Source organism: Henckelia pumila, chromosome 2, assembly GCF_033568475.1.
Source record: "Henckelia pumila isolate YLH828 chromosome 2, ASM3356847v2, whole genome shotgun sequence".
Classification (NCBI taxonomy): domain Eukaryota; kingdom Viridiplantae; phylum Streptophyta; class Magnoliopsida; order Lamiales; family Gesneriaceae; genus Henckelia; species Henckelia pumila.
This window is the reverse complement of record NC_133121.1, coordinates 163251846-163265391: the sequence shown is the minus strand read 5'-3', so window position 1 is coordinate 163265391 and position 13546 is coordinate 163251846.

Below are 13546 nucleotides of genomic sequence, written 5' to 3'. Positions count from 1 at the left end.
CTCCGATGGAAACACTCTTGTTGAGGTTTCAGTCGTTCAACCCACCAACTCTGAAGAGTAATGAGAACGATGTGGAGTGCGAGAATTGGATAGAAGAAATCGATCAATTGTTTGATTCTCTTGACTACACCGATGAGCGTCGAATTCGGTTAGTAGTGTACCAACTACAGGGGATGGCCAAAGGTTGGTGGATTTCAAGGAATAAAGCCTTGGAGAATCAAGGTATGATTGTTTCTTGGAGTTTATTTAAAGCAGAATTTCTTCGGCAGATTCCGTTCCAACAACCGACTGGTTATAGAGGAAGTAATACGAGGAATAAATTGCAACCAAGAGGGAAACAATTCAAAAAGTCTGGGAGCAGTTCTTCTAGCTCCAGCGGATCCCAACAGTTTGGTTCAGGACAAAGTTCTGGATCTTCCGGTTTATCTTGCAGCAATTGTGGAGGTCGACACCTCAGCGAGCACTGTCTTGGAATTTATGGTAGTTGCAATATCTTCCATCATACTGGACACTACACCAGGAGATGTCCTCAGCGGGATACCGTTGGATCTCGGTCAGGGAGTTCTTTTCGACCGATGGTTCAACAGGGGCGACAAAATACTGTGGTTCATTCCTTTCAGCCGCCGCAGCAGAATCAATGAGGAGGTTATCCAAATATGAATCAACCTCCAATGCAACAGACTTTAGTATTTGATCTTAATGAGGATACACAGACTTGGGCTGGACCTGGAGATGATAAGACATGTAATCATTCAAATTTTGGTTTCTGCCTGTTAATGTTAGATATTGGTGCTTTTCCTACCTTTTCTTGAGGAATCTAGTTTGATGCATTCCATTTTTGTCAAGCGTTTGGGTTACTTTAGTCGCAATTCTTGTTTTGATTGGGAATAAGGTTGAACTGGGCAGCTGGTACTTAGGTTATCGGATTATGAGTTATTATCCATTGAGATGTTTAACCCAGTACAGGGCAACCGAGGATTATTTTCAAAAAGTCTCCAGATTTCAGATCTGATTCGTTAGACGAGTGGAAACCCTCCGATAAGAATTCTTGATTCAAGGATTTCTTTGATTTTGTTCTATATAATGACCGATTATTACAAAAGTGTGCAGAGGAATGCTAGATGTTTTCAGTCTATGTACTTAATTTAACACCATCTAGTTGATACACCAGTGGTTTTAGAAATTGCAGACGATGATATAGTAGGATGAGCTTCCAGTTTTGGTTGCATTTCGTCAGATTGATTTCAGCAGGAATAGAAATTGAAATATCGTATTCCGAAGATTGTTTTCTCAAAACGAGATATGGCCGCTTTGATTTTTATCTTGCCGATTGTTTTGGCAAACGCTCCTTCAGTGGTTATGAATTTAGGGGTTGTATATTCCAGAGATATTAGTTGAATTCGTGTTTATTCGTATCGATGGATTTTTTTATCCATTTGTAGAGTCGTACTACTCTTTCAGATCTTTTGAGAGTTGTTGCTATATTGCATGCCGAGCAGTGATGTGCTATTCTATCGACGTCGTATTTTTGATTGGATTGAGTTGTTCTTCTCAATCATGTTATCTGAGGTGGAATTTTCTGTTGATCACCTCAAGACCGGAGCAGATATGAACTGATCTGGATTGACGTCCTTATCTGGGATTTGAATAGGTATGAGTTTTGTCCCTGATTTCTTCGAGGAATTCTTCTTGTATGTGAAGCCGATTTCTCAGCAGAATATGTTCTTCTGTCTGGACTTAATTTTATGAAAAAAATTCTTATTGATTGAAGAAGAGATTGATCAGCGATTCGGTATTCTTTATTTCTTTATTTAGTGATGATATTGCAGTACATTGAAATTCTTCTTATTGAGATTTGAGGTATTTTCTTGTTCAGAGAAGTCACTTGTTTGCTCGAGCATCTAGACAGCTGAAGACGCAAGAGACTCAACGTCCGTTTCTGGATATTGAGCTCGTAGCGATCTTATTGATTGGAAGATCTGGATTTTATCTTTTTTTTCTTATGCGGAGATTCCCGTAATCTTCCTGATTTTAGAAGCTGTAGTACTAGTTTCACCGTACAGACTGAGTATGAGAAAGAGAAGATGATTAGAGATACTAAGGAATTTCAGATTGGAAATCCTTTTTAACCGGAGAGATTGTACGCAGCAGCGGATACTCTGAGCCATTATATCTGTTTTCTTTTATCTACTATCGGCACTTCTGGTTTAGAATTTGAAGCAGATAGGAGTTCTATCAGCCCTTTGGCTTTCAAGCCGAATCAGAATTGTTTGAGAAGATCAAGATCGTTTAGAGATTTTATTCAACTTTCAAGAGTTGATTAAGAAAAGTCAGAACTAAACCAGCCTGAGATTCACGTCGATTTTGATACTCTATTTTGAGATTGAGCATATTGTTGTGCCAGATGTCTCTGATTTAGAGACAACATATCTGGAGTTTTGCACATTGTAGTGTTTCAGTATTCTTTAAGATGATCGAAAGATTTACGATGATCAGAGTCGGTTCTGTTAGAAGCAGTTAACGAACGACGTTGAGGTATGATTTCCGATATTGTAAATTTTTTGCACTTGAAAGCAGAGAAACTACGACCCAATGGTCTGTAGTACAGTTTATTCTGATTCAGAATGGGATTTAGATCATGTTTTTGATGGATTCGTCAGGAAACTTCTTTGAGCAGTCTGAGTTTGAGGTACTATCTGTTTAAGACAGACCGATTGGTGAAAGCTACTTCAGTATTCCCTACAGGATGATTCTCAGACTTGATCAGATGTTAGATATTCTGTCAGAATTTTTGTCGGATTGTTTGATTGCCGAATTTGGGCATTTCAGACAGAGATATTTTATATACCCTTTCCTTGGTATATTTTTCGAAGAGTCTTTTGTTATTCGATTGCAGCTGAGTAGGATTGTTATCCTTAGAACGACGGGCAGTCAGAACATACGTTTTGTATTAGAGGCTTTGCCGAGATGTAGTGCTAGGCCGACCCAAAATTTGTATAGCCTGATTTGTACTAGTTGAGGGTGAGCGGTCCATGCCATATGAAACTCCCTGACTCCGAAAGGAGAAGATCAGGAGTTTGGTGCTTGATCCTGCACTAGCTGACGAGTATTGTTAACTCCTATGGAGTTTTGTACAACGACAGCTATTAGATAATTATCTAGACGGCACCTTTCGATGAGTTGTGCGAGCAGTAATGAAAACCTCTGTTGTTTTGGGATGTTTCTTTTCCTGTGTCACCAGGTTTGGGACCAAATTGGTTTCGAGGTTTATGAGCAGATGATGGTTGTCTGGAGTGAATGAAGACGGCTTGGACTAGATAGTTGAAGTATACGAATGTTAGATGCAAACTTTTGTATTTTGATCGGAAATATCGAATATTTCGACTTTCAGAAAGGTTTTTCAGAGATGAGAAGAGAGAGAAATCGTCTCGGAGATTGTTTAAATCTCACTAGAGTCTAGAGATGATAGGCGATCTTGCCTACAGACTTGTTTTGTTCCGTCTCTTTCTGGTTTTCACGAGATGCTTTTCCGTCTTTCGTTGCGGATCATCGCAAAATCCGTGTTGCTAAATTACCCAACCAGATGTTCTTTTGTTCAGTAATTGTTGAGATTGGAATTTGACGAGTTATCAAATGGCCTAAGACGACAAATTTAGAGTATGACCGAACAGAAGAGCAGCTCCAAAACAAACCGATTCCGTTATGCTAGTTCAGTTGAACCGTTACGGTTTTGAAAAAGAGATTTGGGAAATAGAGTCCGATTTGAGACAGCGTTTTCTGCACTTTTCTGATAGATGAATTCTCTTGCAGTCTTGGATTTTATCCCTTAGCTTTTGAGATTGAACAGTATTCGATTTTGAGGACGAAATCCCTTCTTAGTGGGGGAGAACTATAACGCACCAATTTTACCTTAATTGAGCTTATTTGAGTTAATCGAAGATTACAGAGTTCAAGAGCCGACTCGATTTTGATCAGGGTCTATTTTGCAATTTTTGGATTTTTCAGGGACTAAAACGCAAAAATTGGATTTGTTATATTATTTAGTCTTGGAATTAGATTGACTTGGTCATGTTTTCTCCTCTTCATCTCCTCCATCACGTTTCTCTCCATGGAAGCTTAGGAACGTTTCTTTCAAGCTTTTAGATTTGAGTTTCCGGTCGATCTGTCCGTTGGAATTTATTTATGAAGGCAGTTTAGCGATAACCGCAACGAGAGCTTCGTTCTATCGTAAGCTTTTCTCCGACCAGATGCTTTCTATTTTTTGGATGTTGTTAGATTCAATTGAGAGTCGGTTATGTTGTTCTTGGAAGAGTTATGATCGTATATTCTCAGTCAGTTTTGAATTAGAGCGTCGTTCGAAATTGTTATGATTTTTTGACATTTATTTGAAATTTTGGAGTTTGAGATTTGATGGGTTTGCAGTATTTTTGTTGTATTAGCATTGTTATGAGTTAATATCGTTGTTATACTGTTGTCTGTGTTTCCGGTTCGATCAGTTATAGCCGTTATGCCGCCGGTTTGAGTTTTGGGATTTTGAACCATTTCGAGTTGTTGAACTTTGGATTTTGAGTTTGATCGTATTTGTTGATCATATTTTGTCTCCGTATAGTTTAGTTTGAAGTTTTCGAGCCCAGAGTTAGCAGCAGTTGTTCGTTGAAGAGTTGGACGAAGAACGGTAAAGAGATTACCTTGAGCCAATGTTGTTGTTAGGTTGTATAGTTTCTGATATAACCTTTTTATTGTAGCTTATCCAGAGTTGGAGTTATTGCATCGAAAGGTAAAAGCAGTCATTGTATAGCAGGATAGCATACTCGAGACGGATTGGTTCTTGAGTTTTCCCTTAAATCACATACATGCATCAATACTTGTTCTAGAATGTGAAACTTGTATTTTGTTGTTTAAGCTTTGTTATATGGCTTATTTATTGTTTAATCCAAGATTAGATTTTTAGAACCAAGGTCTCACACAAAGACTACTAACGACGGTGAGATTTGTTCCAGACTTAAAAAGGAATCTATTGTCAATAGGAATGTGGCGCAAGATACTTTATATCAATAATTGATCATTACTCAAGGAAGCTTTGGATCATTTTTTGAAGTCCAAAGATCAAGCATTTAAGGAATTCAAGGGATGGAAAATTTAGGTCAAGAACCAGACAAATAGAAAGGTGAAAAATTGCGCACTGATAATGAACTCGAGTTCTACTCCCAAGAGTTCAATAATTTTTGCAAGGAAAAAGGAATCGTGAGACACCACACAGTAGCTGGTACTCCCCAGCAAAATGGGCTCGCTGAAAAGATGAACAAAAATATCTTGGTACGTGTGAGAAGCATGCTAATAAATGCTGGATTTTCTCGAACATTCTGAGGTGAAGCTGCTAAAACAGCAAGCTACTTGATAAATAGGTTCCCATCAGCTACCCTCGAATTTATGACTCCCCAGGAACTCTGGAGTGGCAAAACTCCAGATTACTTAGGGCTAAGACCTTTTGGATGCACGACATATGCTCACATAAGACAGGACAAGCTACAACCTACAACAAAGAAATGTGTGTTTCTTGGATACCCGGAAGGGATAAAAGGTTATAAACTTTGGTGTATCGAACCCGAAAATGAGAAAAGCATAATCAGTAGAGATGTGGTATGCAATGAGAAGTAATTCCCATTAAGTGCATCAACCGTACCTAAGCAAAATGCGCCGATCAAGGGAAATGGATTACAAGTTGATTTAAATGCAGATACTAATCCAGTTCAAGAAAAAGAGTCACCTAAAAATTCTCAAACAAGTCAAGAAACTTTTATACAAGATGATGATGGGTATCAGTTGGTAAGGAATAGGTAGAAAAGAATTATTACAGCCCCACAAAGATTTGGTTATGCAAATTTAATGGCTTATGCTTTTTTGGTTGCAAGTGATATAGATGAAACAGAACAAATAGATTTCAAACACGCTATAAGATGTAAATATAGCTTCAAGTGGAAAGAAGCAATGAAGGAAGAAATGATATCTTTGGAAAAGAACAAGACCTGGGTACTAGTTGACAAACCAGCTAATCAAAAATTGGTCGGGTGTAAATGGATATTTAAGAAAAAAGAAGGGATTTCGGGTGTTGAAGGGCCAAGATACAAAGCTATATTAGTAACAAAGGGATTTACTCAACGTGAAGGAGTAGATTTTACAAAAATATTCTCACCCGTGGTCAAGAAAACTTTAATAAGAACCATATTAGTCATGGTAGCTCAACAAGATTTTGAGCTAGACCAAATGGATGTAACGACGAAATTTTTACACGACAAGCTTCAAGAGACCATTTATATGAGACCACCTTGATAGGTTTGAACTTGAAAAACCAGGGCAAGTATGCTTACAGAATAAATCACTTTACGATTTAAAACAATCACCAAGGCAATGGTATCTTCGATTCGACAAGTTCATGGAAAAGATAGGTTACACAAGATCAAAGTTTGATAGCTATGTAAACATGAAAACAAAAACTACAACGAATGAAGTTTATCTAATGCTATACGTTGATGATATGATACTGGCCAGTAAAGACAAGCTTGAAATAAATAAGATTAAGGAAAAATTAAATGCAAAATTCGAGATGAAGGACATGGGAGCTGCTAGTAAGATCCTTGGTATTGATATAAAGCGTGATAGGAAGCTAAGAAAGTTGTTCTTGATCCAAGAAGCTTACATAAACAAGATCTTGAACAAGTTTGGAATGTCATATTCTAAGCCAGTAAGTACACACCAATTTCTCAACATTTTAAACTCTCTGCCTCACAAGCACCACAAGGCGAAGAATAGACCAAATACATGGAAAAGGTACCCTATGCGAATTTTGTTGGGAGTATAATGTATTGTATGGTTTGTACATGACCAGATCTCGCATATGCAGTAAGTGTTACTAGCAGATACATGTCTAATCCAAGAAGAGAGCATTGGCAAACATTGAAATGGATACTAAGATATCTTAATGGAACTAAGGATGTGGGGATACAATATGGGGTTGTGAGTGGTACCTCAAGAGTGATCGAAGGTTTCGTTGACTCAGAATATGCAGGTTGTTTAGATTCAAGAAAATCTCTGTTAGGGTATGTGTTTACAGCTTATGGTGGAGCCATAAGCTGGAAATCTTGCTTAGAAAAGGTTGTAGCACTATCATCAACAAAGGTCAAATACATATCTGCTACTGAGGTTGTTAAAGAAGGAATCTGGTTGCACGGTTTTGCAAATGAAAGAATCTGTCAAAAATATATGGTTGTGTATTGCAACAATCAAAGTGCAATACATCTCATGAAGAATCCAATGTATCATGAGAGGTCAAAGAACATCGACATAAGACTACATTTCATTTGTGATGTTGTGGAAAAGGGTGTGATCAAGGTGGAGAAGATTATGACTGAGGATAATCCAGCGGATGTTTTCACAAAAAGTCTACCAAGAACCAAGTTCAAACACTACTTGAACTTGGTCAATGTGATCAGTCCTTGATCAAAAGAGATGGAGGGCAGCCACCTAATGCAGAACAACATACCAGGCAGAAACAGTACCAAGGTGGAGATTGTGGAAGATATTGGTCCTGCTTCTGGAAACAAATACACTATGGTTCAAGATTCAATAAATCAGTAAATTTTGAAGGAAGCAACACACATGCTTATAACTTGGAATAGAAGTTTTTTAAGTTTGTTAGTTGTGATAGCAGTTGTAAACTATCATTTGAATTCAACTTAATTTTCTTTCTATTAAAAGGCAAGCTATGAACTCTTGTGGCGTTGTATTGTAAAACTTTTATCTCATAGTGGATTTTCTCTATGGGTGGTGTGACTGCCTTCCCGTGGATGTAGGTTTCTAAACCAAACCACATAAACTCCTTGTTCTTTATACTTATTTTATTTGTCTCTCTGAAATCTTCAACTTGATTATAATTATGACTCTGAGTGATTTGAGATACACGGCAGATTACTTCATACATACATAGCCAGACTCAAACAACAATTCTCTGCACATAAAGTGTTTGATACTTGTTCTAATTTCACTACACAATAGCTGGTTGAGGTGTTGAAATATAAAATGCTAGTGATTCATAAACATTCATCTTGTGGGTTTTTTTTTTTTGTGTGTGTTAATTTGATTCGACCTTTTTTCCCGTAAGATTTATAGATATTAGTGTGATACGTGCATTTGGAAATTCTTACTAGCTCGTTCCAAAACTTTTTTTTTTCTACTGCAGGTTTGGATTGTAATTCATGTTTAGTGTTGTGACTTGGACTTTTCTTGGGTGAATATTTTGATTACTAAGTGACTGTAGAAAATTTTGCGGGCGGTAAATTACACTATGGCCGCGGTGAGAATTTCTTGGCTGAGATCTTTATGTTCTTCTGCAAATTAAAAGCTAATTGTGGATTTGATATTGAACTGTGTGTTGCATATACAAGTAAAAGTTATCACACTAGGGAATGTGGGCATGTGCCTGGAGACCAATAGTTGTAGAATATTATATATGTTCGAACTTTGCTATTTATGCTCGGTGCTCGAGAGGGGGTCACTTTGATGCATGTTATACGAACAAGCTATATATTGGGAAATTCGGTTTTTAGAGGTAGTTTTGTATTTGTAGGGATCAGCCCTTTCGTTAGTAATAGGATTTTTTCCTCATCTATGGCGACCGAGGATAAAACTAGCATTAATCGTGGCTCAAATTAATATTATTGCTAATTTTGGTGCGAGTGCGAATAGTGTGACTGGTGGTGGTGTTGGAATGACAACAAAAATCGGGGGGTGGAAGGAATATAATAGACGATGAACTATTGAGAGATTACACAAATCCAATAAAAACAAACGATGCACAGAAAAATATGAGATTGACATATTTTTCTTCCGGATGAATATTACTCTAGTCATCGAACCAACAACAAATACACATTAATTATTACACGCAGGCAGGTAACATAATATATGTCTATTAATTAATTTTTAATACAAAATTATAAATGAATAGCATGATGTCAAATATATATCATTCCCTCTCGATCGGTCTATTATTTGTTGTTAAAATAAATAAAACAATCGTTAGAGTCTATTATTAATTTGTGATAGGGATATCCTTATCTTTGATAAATCTTAGCATACATGTCCTTAATCCACTACTGTAGCACAAGGTTCCCGTGTACGGACACTCCTTTAAAATTTCGAGTAGAATGTAACGTAATTACATTATTGTAGTGAGTTTCAATCTTTTTCTTTTTTTTTTTGATATTTGAGTAATTGAAGCCATACTCAAACATGCTGATGGAACCAACACGTCTCAACACCATACTTGAAAGTGTAATCGATAATATATCATCATGCATCTCAACCCCATGTAAGCAGATCACCTTACTTATCAATGTTAATGTTTTGATTCATTGGGGTATTAATTATTTTTTTATCAACAGTATGATCTTTCCAAAAATTCAGATTTGTTTTGGCGTTATGTCTCATGGATTCTATATAACAACTACATTAATATTTTTCTACTATACCAAGGAATATCATAAGTTTGTAAGGCTGAGTTTTGGGTTCTACAGTATTGTCGTTGCAGTCTTCTGTATTGGTTTGATGGCTTATATAAAACTCTGCCTTTTTCTAAGACTGTCCTATCGGAAATCGACTAATATTGGTTTAAAATTGTCTGGTTTGCGGCGGAGCAGATTGCACTTCTAATATTCACTATTTGCACAACTTTGGTGTCACATGCAATGACCAGGTTAAATTCACTAATAGCGAGTTCTTTCCTGTTGCTTACCATTAATTTGTTGTGTGAAGATTTTCTTCTTTGCCTATAAGGATTTTAATATGGCCCAATCTATATATAATAATCTTGTTAATGCATTGGCAAGCGCATTGATTCCGACCTATTGGACACCGGTTGTAGCGTCAATCGTTAATTCTATACTTGCAACCATCATGTTTTATTTGGGTGAATATGCAATGTGTCATCTTGACAAGTTGGAAGTTATTTATGAAGAAAAACCACGTGTTACGAGAGAAAATACACATGCAGCTTGTGAATGTTGATGAGAATATCCGAGGTGAAACAAATCCGTGCAAGTTGCAAGCCAGCGCGCGCCATGCTACATCGTCAAATGGAATATTTTAATGAAAAGGACAACTTTGCATTATTATTATTGAACTCGAGGAGAAACTCGACGAGATAGATGGTCAACTCAGTTCTTGATGGGATCGATCATGACACTGATCGATATTACTCTTTAACTTCAATTCACAATACCTATGGTGGAAAGAAAAAGTAAGAAAATTTCCAATTTCTTACGCAAATTTTTTAATATTAACTTGACCATTATATATATATATATATATATATATATATATATATATATATATATATATATCTTTATTTTGGGCAAATCTTATCTCCTAAATTTTGGTTGTGAAAACTCTAAAAAATCGGTATTTATCTTATTTTTCAGGTGATACTGAAGAATTTGAAGTTCTTTTATATATTCAATATTAATTCAGGACTAGATACAATGTATGATAACACTAAAAACCACAGGTTCGAGTATGTGCAGACTCCAAGCACAATTCAATGCATTAAAATTTTCGAATACCCTTTTCGGGTTTGCTTTACAATATTTATTATCGCTAAACTCGTGACTCTTAACAAAATAGCTAAATCCCTACAAACATCATAACTGAATCTATGCGCAAGGCGTGCTTCGATCTTCAAGTGACGTAATCTTTCATTCACATTGGTGGGTTGCATCTTTTAGAACGATGGGTTTGGATTCTCTCTTCTTCTCCTTTATCCGCGTCTTCATTTGGTTTTGTCAAGTCTTGTTCATTGGCCGAGTATTATCTATTATGCCTTTCAGAGCCCAATCCTTGTGTTGTCGGCCCATTAGTTTTGGGTCTATGTCCACACCGATGGGCTTATCAATCCCCCCCCTTCGAACACCACCTTGTCCTCAAGGTGCAATTGGGAAGAAATTGAACAAAACTCAGTAAAGTTCTCTACGTTGCGTCTTCAGGGTACTGTCCTGACCATTGTACTTGGATTTGCTTCCTCACCATTGTAAGAAATTAATATTATTATTATTATTATTATTATTATTATTATTATTATAACAACAACAATAATAATAAGATACTAACGACATGTTTTCACTAATTGTCGTTCCTAAAGTAAATAGGATTTTTCGTTCAAAATAAATAAATAAAATATATGATTTTTTTAGAATTAAAATATGGTTATATATATATACATATATATATATGAGTTTTGCTATGTATTAAATTTTGTTCATAATAAATGATTTAATTTCTTAAAGCCATACAATAATGTTGGTTATATAAATTATTTATTACAAATCAGACGTCTACGTAAAATCAATAGCTCGTCTTTGTTTGGTTTTTTCCTTTTTTTTTTACATTGAGAAATTTAATTTATCAGCTCGAAGAAGAAGAAAAACCAACGGTTACATATCATTTTTCGGCTCGAAAAATGATATGTAACCGTTGGTTTTTCTTCTTCCCTCGGGAAATTGTCTTCACATTTTTTTCACTAATATATTATAAAATTGTGATGGAAAACCAAATATAAAAGGGTATTATTGTTCGCATACTTTTTAGAAAGGGGTTTGTTACATCCATGGACCTTGCCGGTTTTAAATCTATGTGTTTTGTTTCAACTTTTCTTTATTTTAAAAGGGATTCAATTCAAGAGAATTTATATATTTCTAGGATACTATTTTTTAGAGTAGTTTTTCTTTTATTTAAAGTCTAGAATGTGGAAGATATTGGTCGTGCTTATGAAAACAAATACACTATGGTTCAAGCTTCAATAAATCAATAAATTTTGAAGGAAGCAACAAATGTGCTTATAACTTGAAATAGAAGTTTTTTAAGTTGGTTAGTTGTCATAGCAGTTGTAAACTACAATTTGAAGTCAACTTAATTTTCTTTCTATTAAAAGGCAAGCTATGAACTCTTGTGGCGTTGTATTGTAAAAATTTTCTCTCATAGTGGATTTTCTCTCTGGGTGGTGTGACTGCCCTCCCGTGGGGGGTAGGTTTCTAAAAAAAACCACGTAAACCCATTGTTCTTTCTACTTCTTCTTATTTTTCTCTCTGAAATCTTCAACTTGATTATAATTGTGACTCTGAGTGATTTGAGATACACGACAGATTACTTCATACATACATAGCGAGACCCAAACAACAATTTTCTGCACATAAAGTGTTTGATAGTTTTTCTACTTTCACTACACGTGGTACCAGAGCCAGATTCTTCAAGAATGGCTACAACAGCAAAATTCGACATTGAAAAATTCTCATGGGTGAACGATTTCAGTCTCAGGAGAATTAAAGATGAAAGCATTCTTGGTGCATCAGAGATTATCATAATCAATTAACAAAGAATCCATGGATGATGCTATTGATTCAAAGAAGGCTGCAAGTATTGATTCTAAGGCCTACAACACAATATTACTAAGTCTGGGAGATGAAGTTTTACGTGAAGTTGTAGAGGAATAACGTGCTCTGGCTGTATGGGGAACACTTTGGAGTTTATATATCATGAAAAAACTTGCAAACAGGTTATATCTCAAGAAATCCCTATATACAATTCATATGGACGAAGGGAAAGATTTGACGAAACACCTGGATGAATTCAATAAAATAATCTTGGATCTGAAAAATATTGAAATCAAGATCGATGAAGAAGATCATGCCATTTTATTATCGAGCTCCTTGCCAAAATCCTTTGAGCACTTTGTAGATACAATAATGTATGGGAAACAAATGTTGACAATGGCATAGGTTAAATCAGCTCTCAACTCGAAGGAATTACAGAGAAAACATGATGTGAAAGAAGAGCAAAATGGGGAAGGTTTGATGGCCACAGGCAGAACAACGAGAAAAGATTCAAGAAACCATAGAAGCAGATCACGTTCAAAAGTCAAGGGAAAGTTGAAGTGTTTTATATGCCATAAGGAAGGCCACTTCAAGAGAGAGTGCCCAGAAAGAAAATGGAAAACTATTGAAAGGACAAATAAAACGGAGATGCAGCAGTAGCTAGCGATGGATATGAATTTGCAGATGTGTTACTGGTTGCATCATCAAATTCATCTGATGGATGGGTGTTGGACTCCGGGTGTTCGATTAGTGTCTATTTTGCAATTTTTGGATTTTTCAGGGACTAAAATGCAAAAATTGAGTTTGTTATATAATTTAGTCTTGGAATTGGATTGACTTGGTCTTGTTTTCTCCTCTTCATCTCCTCCATCACGTTTCTCTCCATGGAAGCTTAGGAACGTTTCTTTCAAGCTTTCAGATTTGAGTTTCCGGTCGATCCGTCCGTTGGAATTTATTTCTGAAGGCAGTTTAGCGATTACCGCAGCGAGAGCTTCGTTTTATCGTAAGTTTTTCTCCGATCAAATGCTTTATATTTTTTGAATGTTGTTAGAATCGATTGAGAGTCGGTTATGTTGTTCTTGGCAGAGTTCTGATCGTATATTCTCAGCCAGTTTTGAATTAGAGCG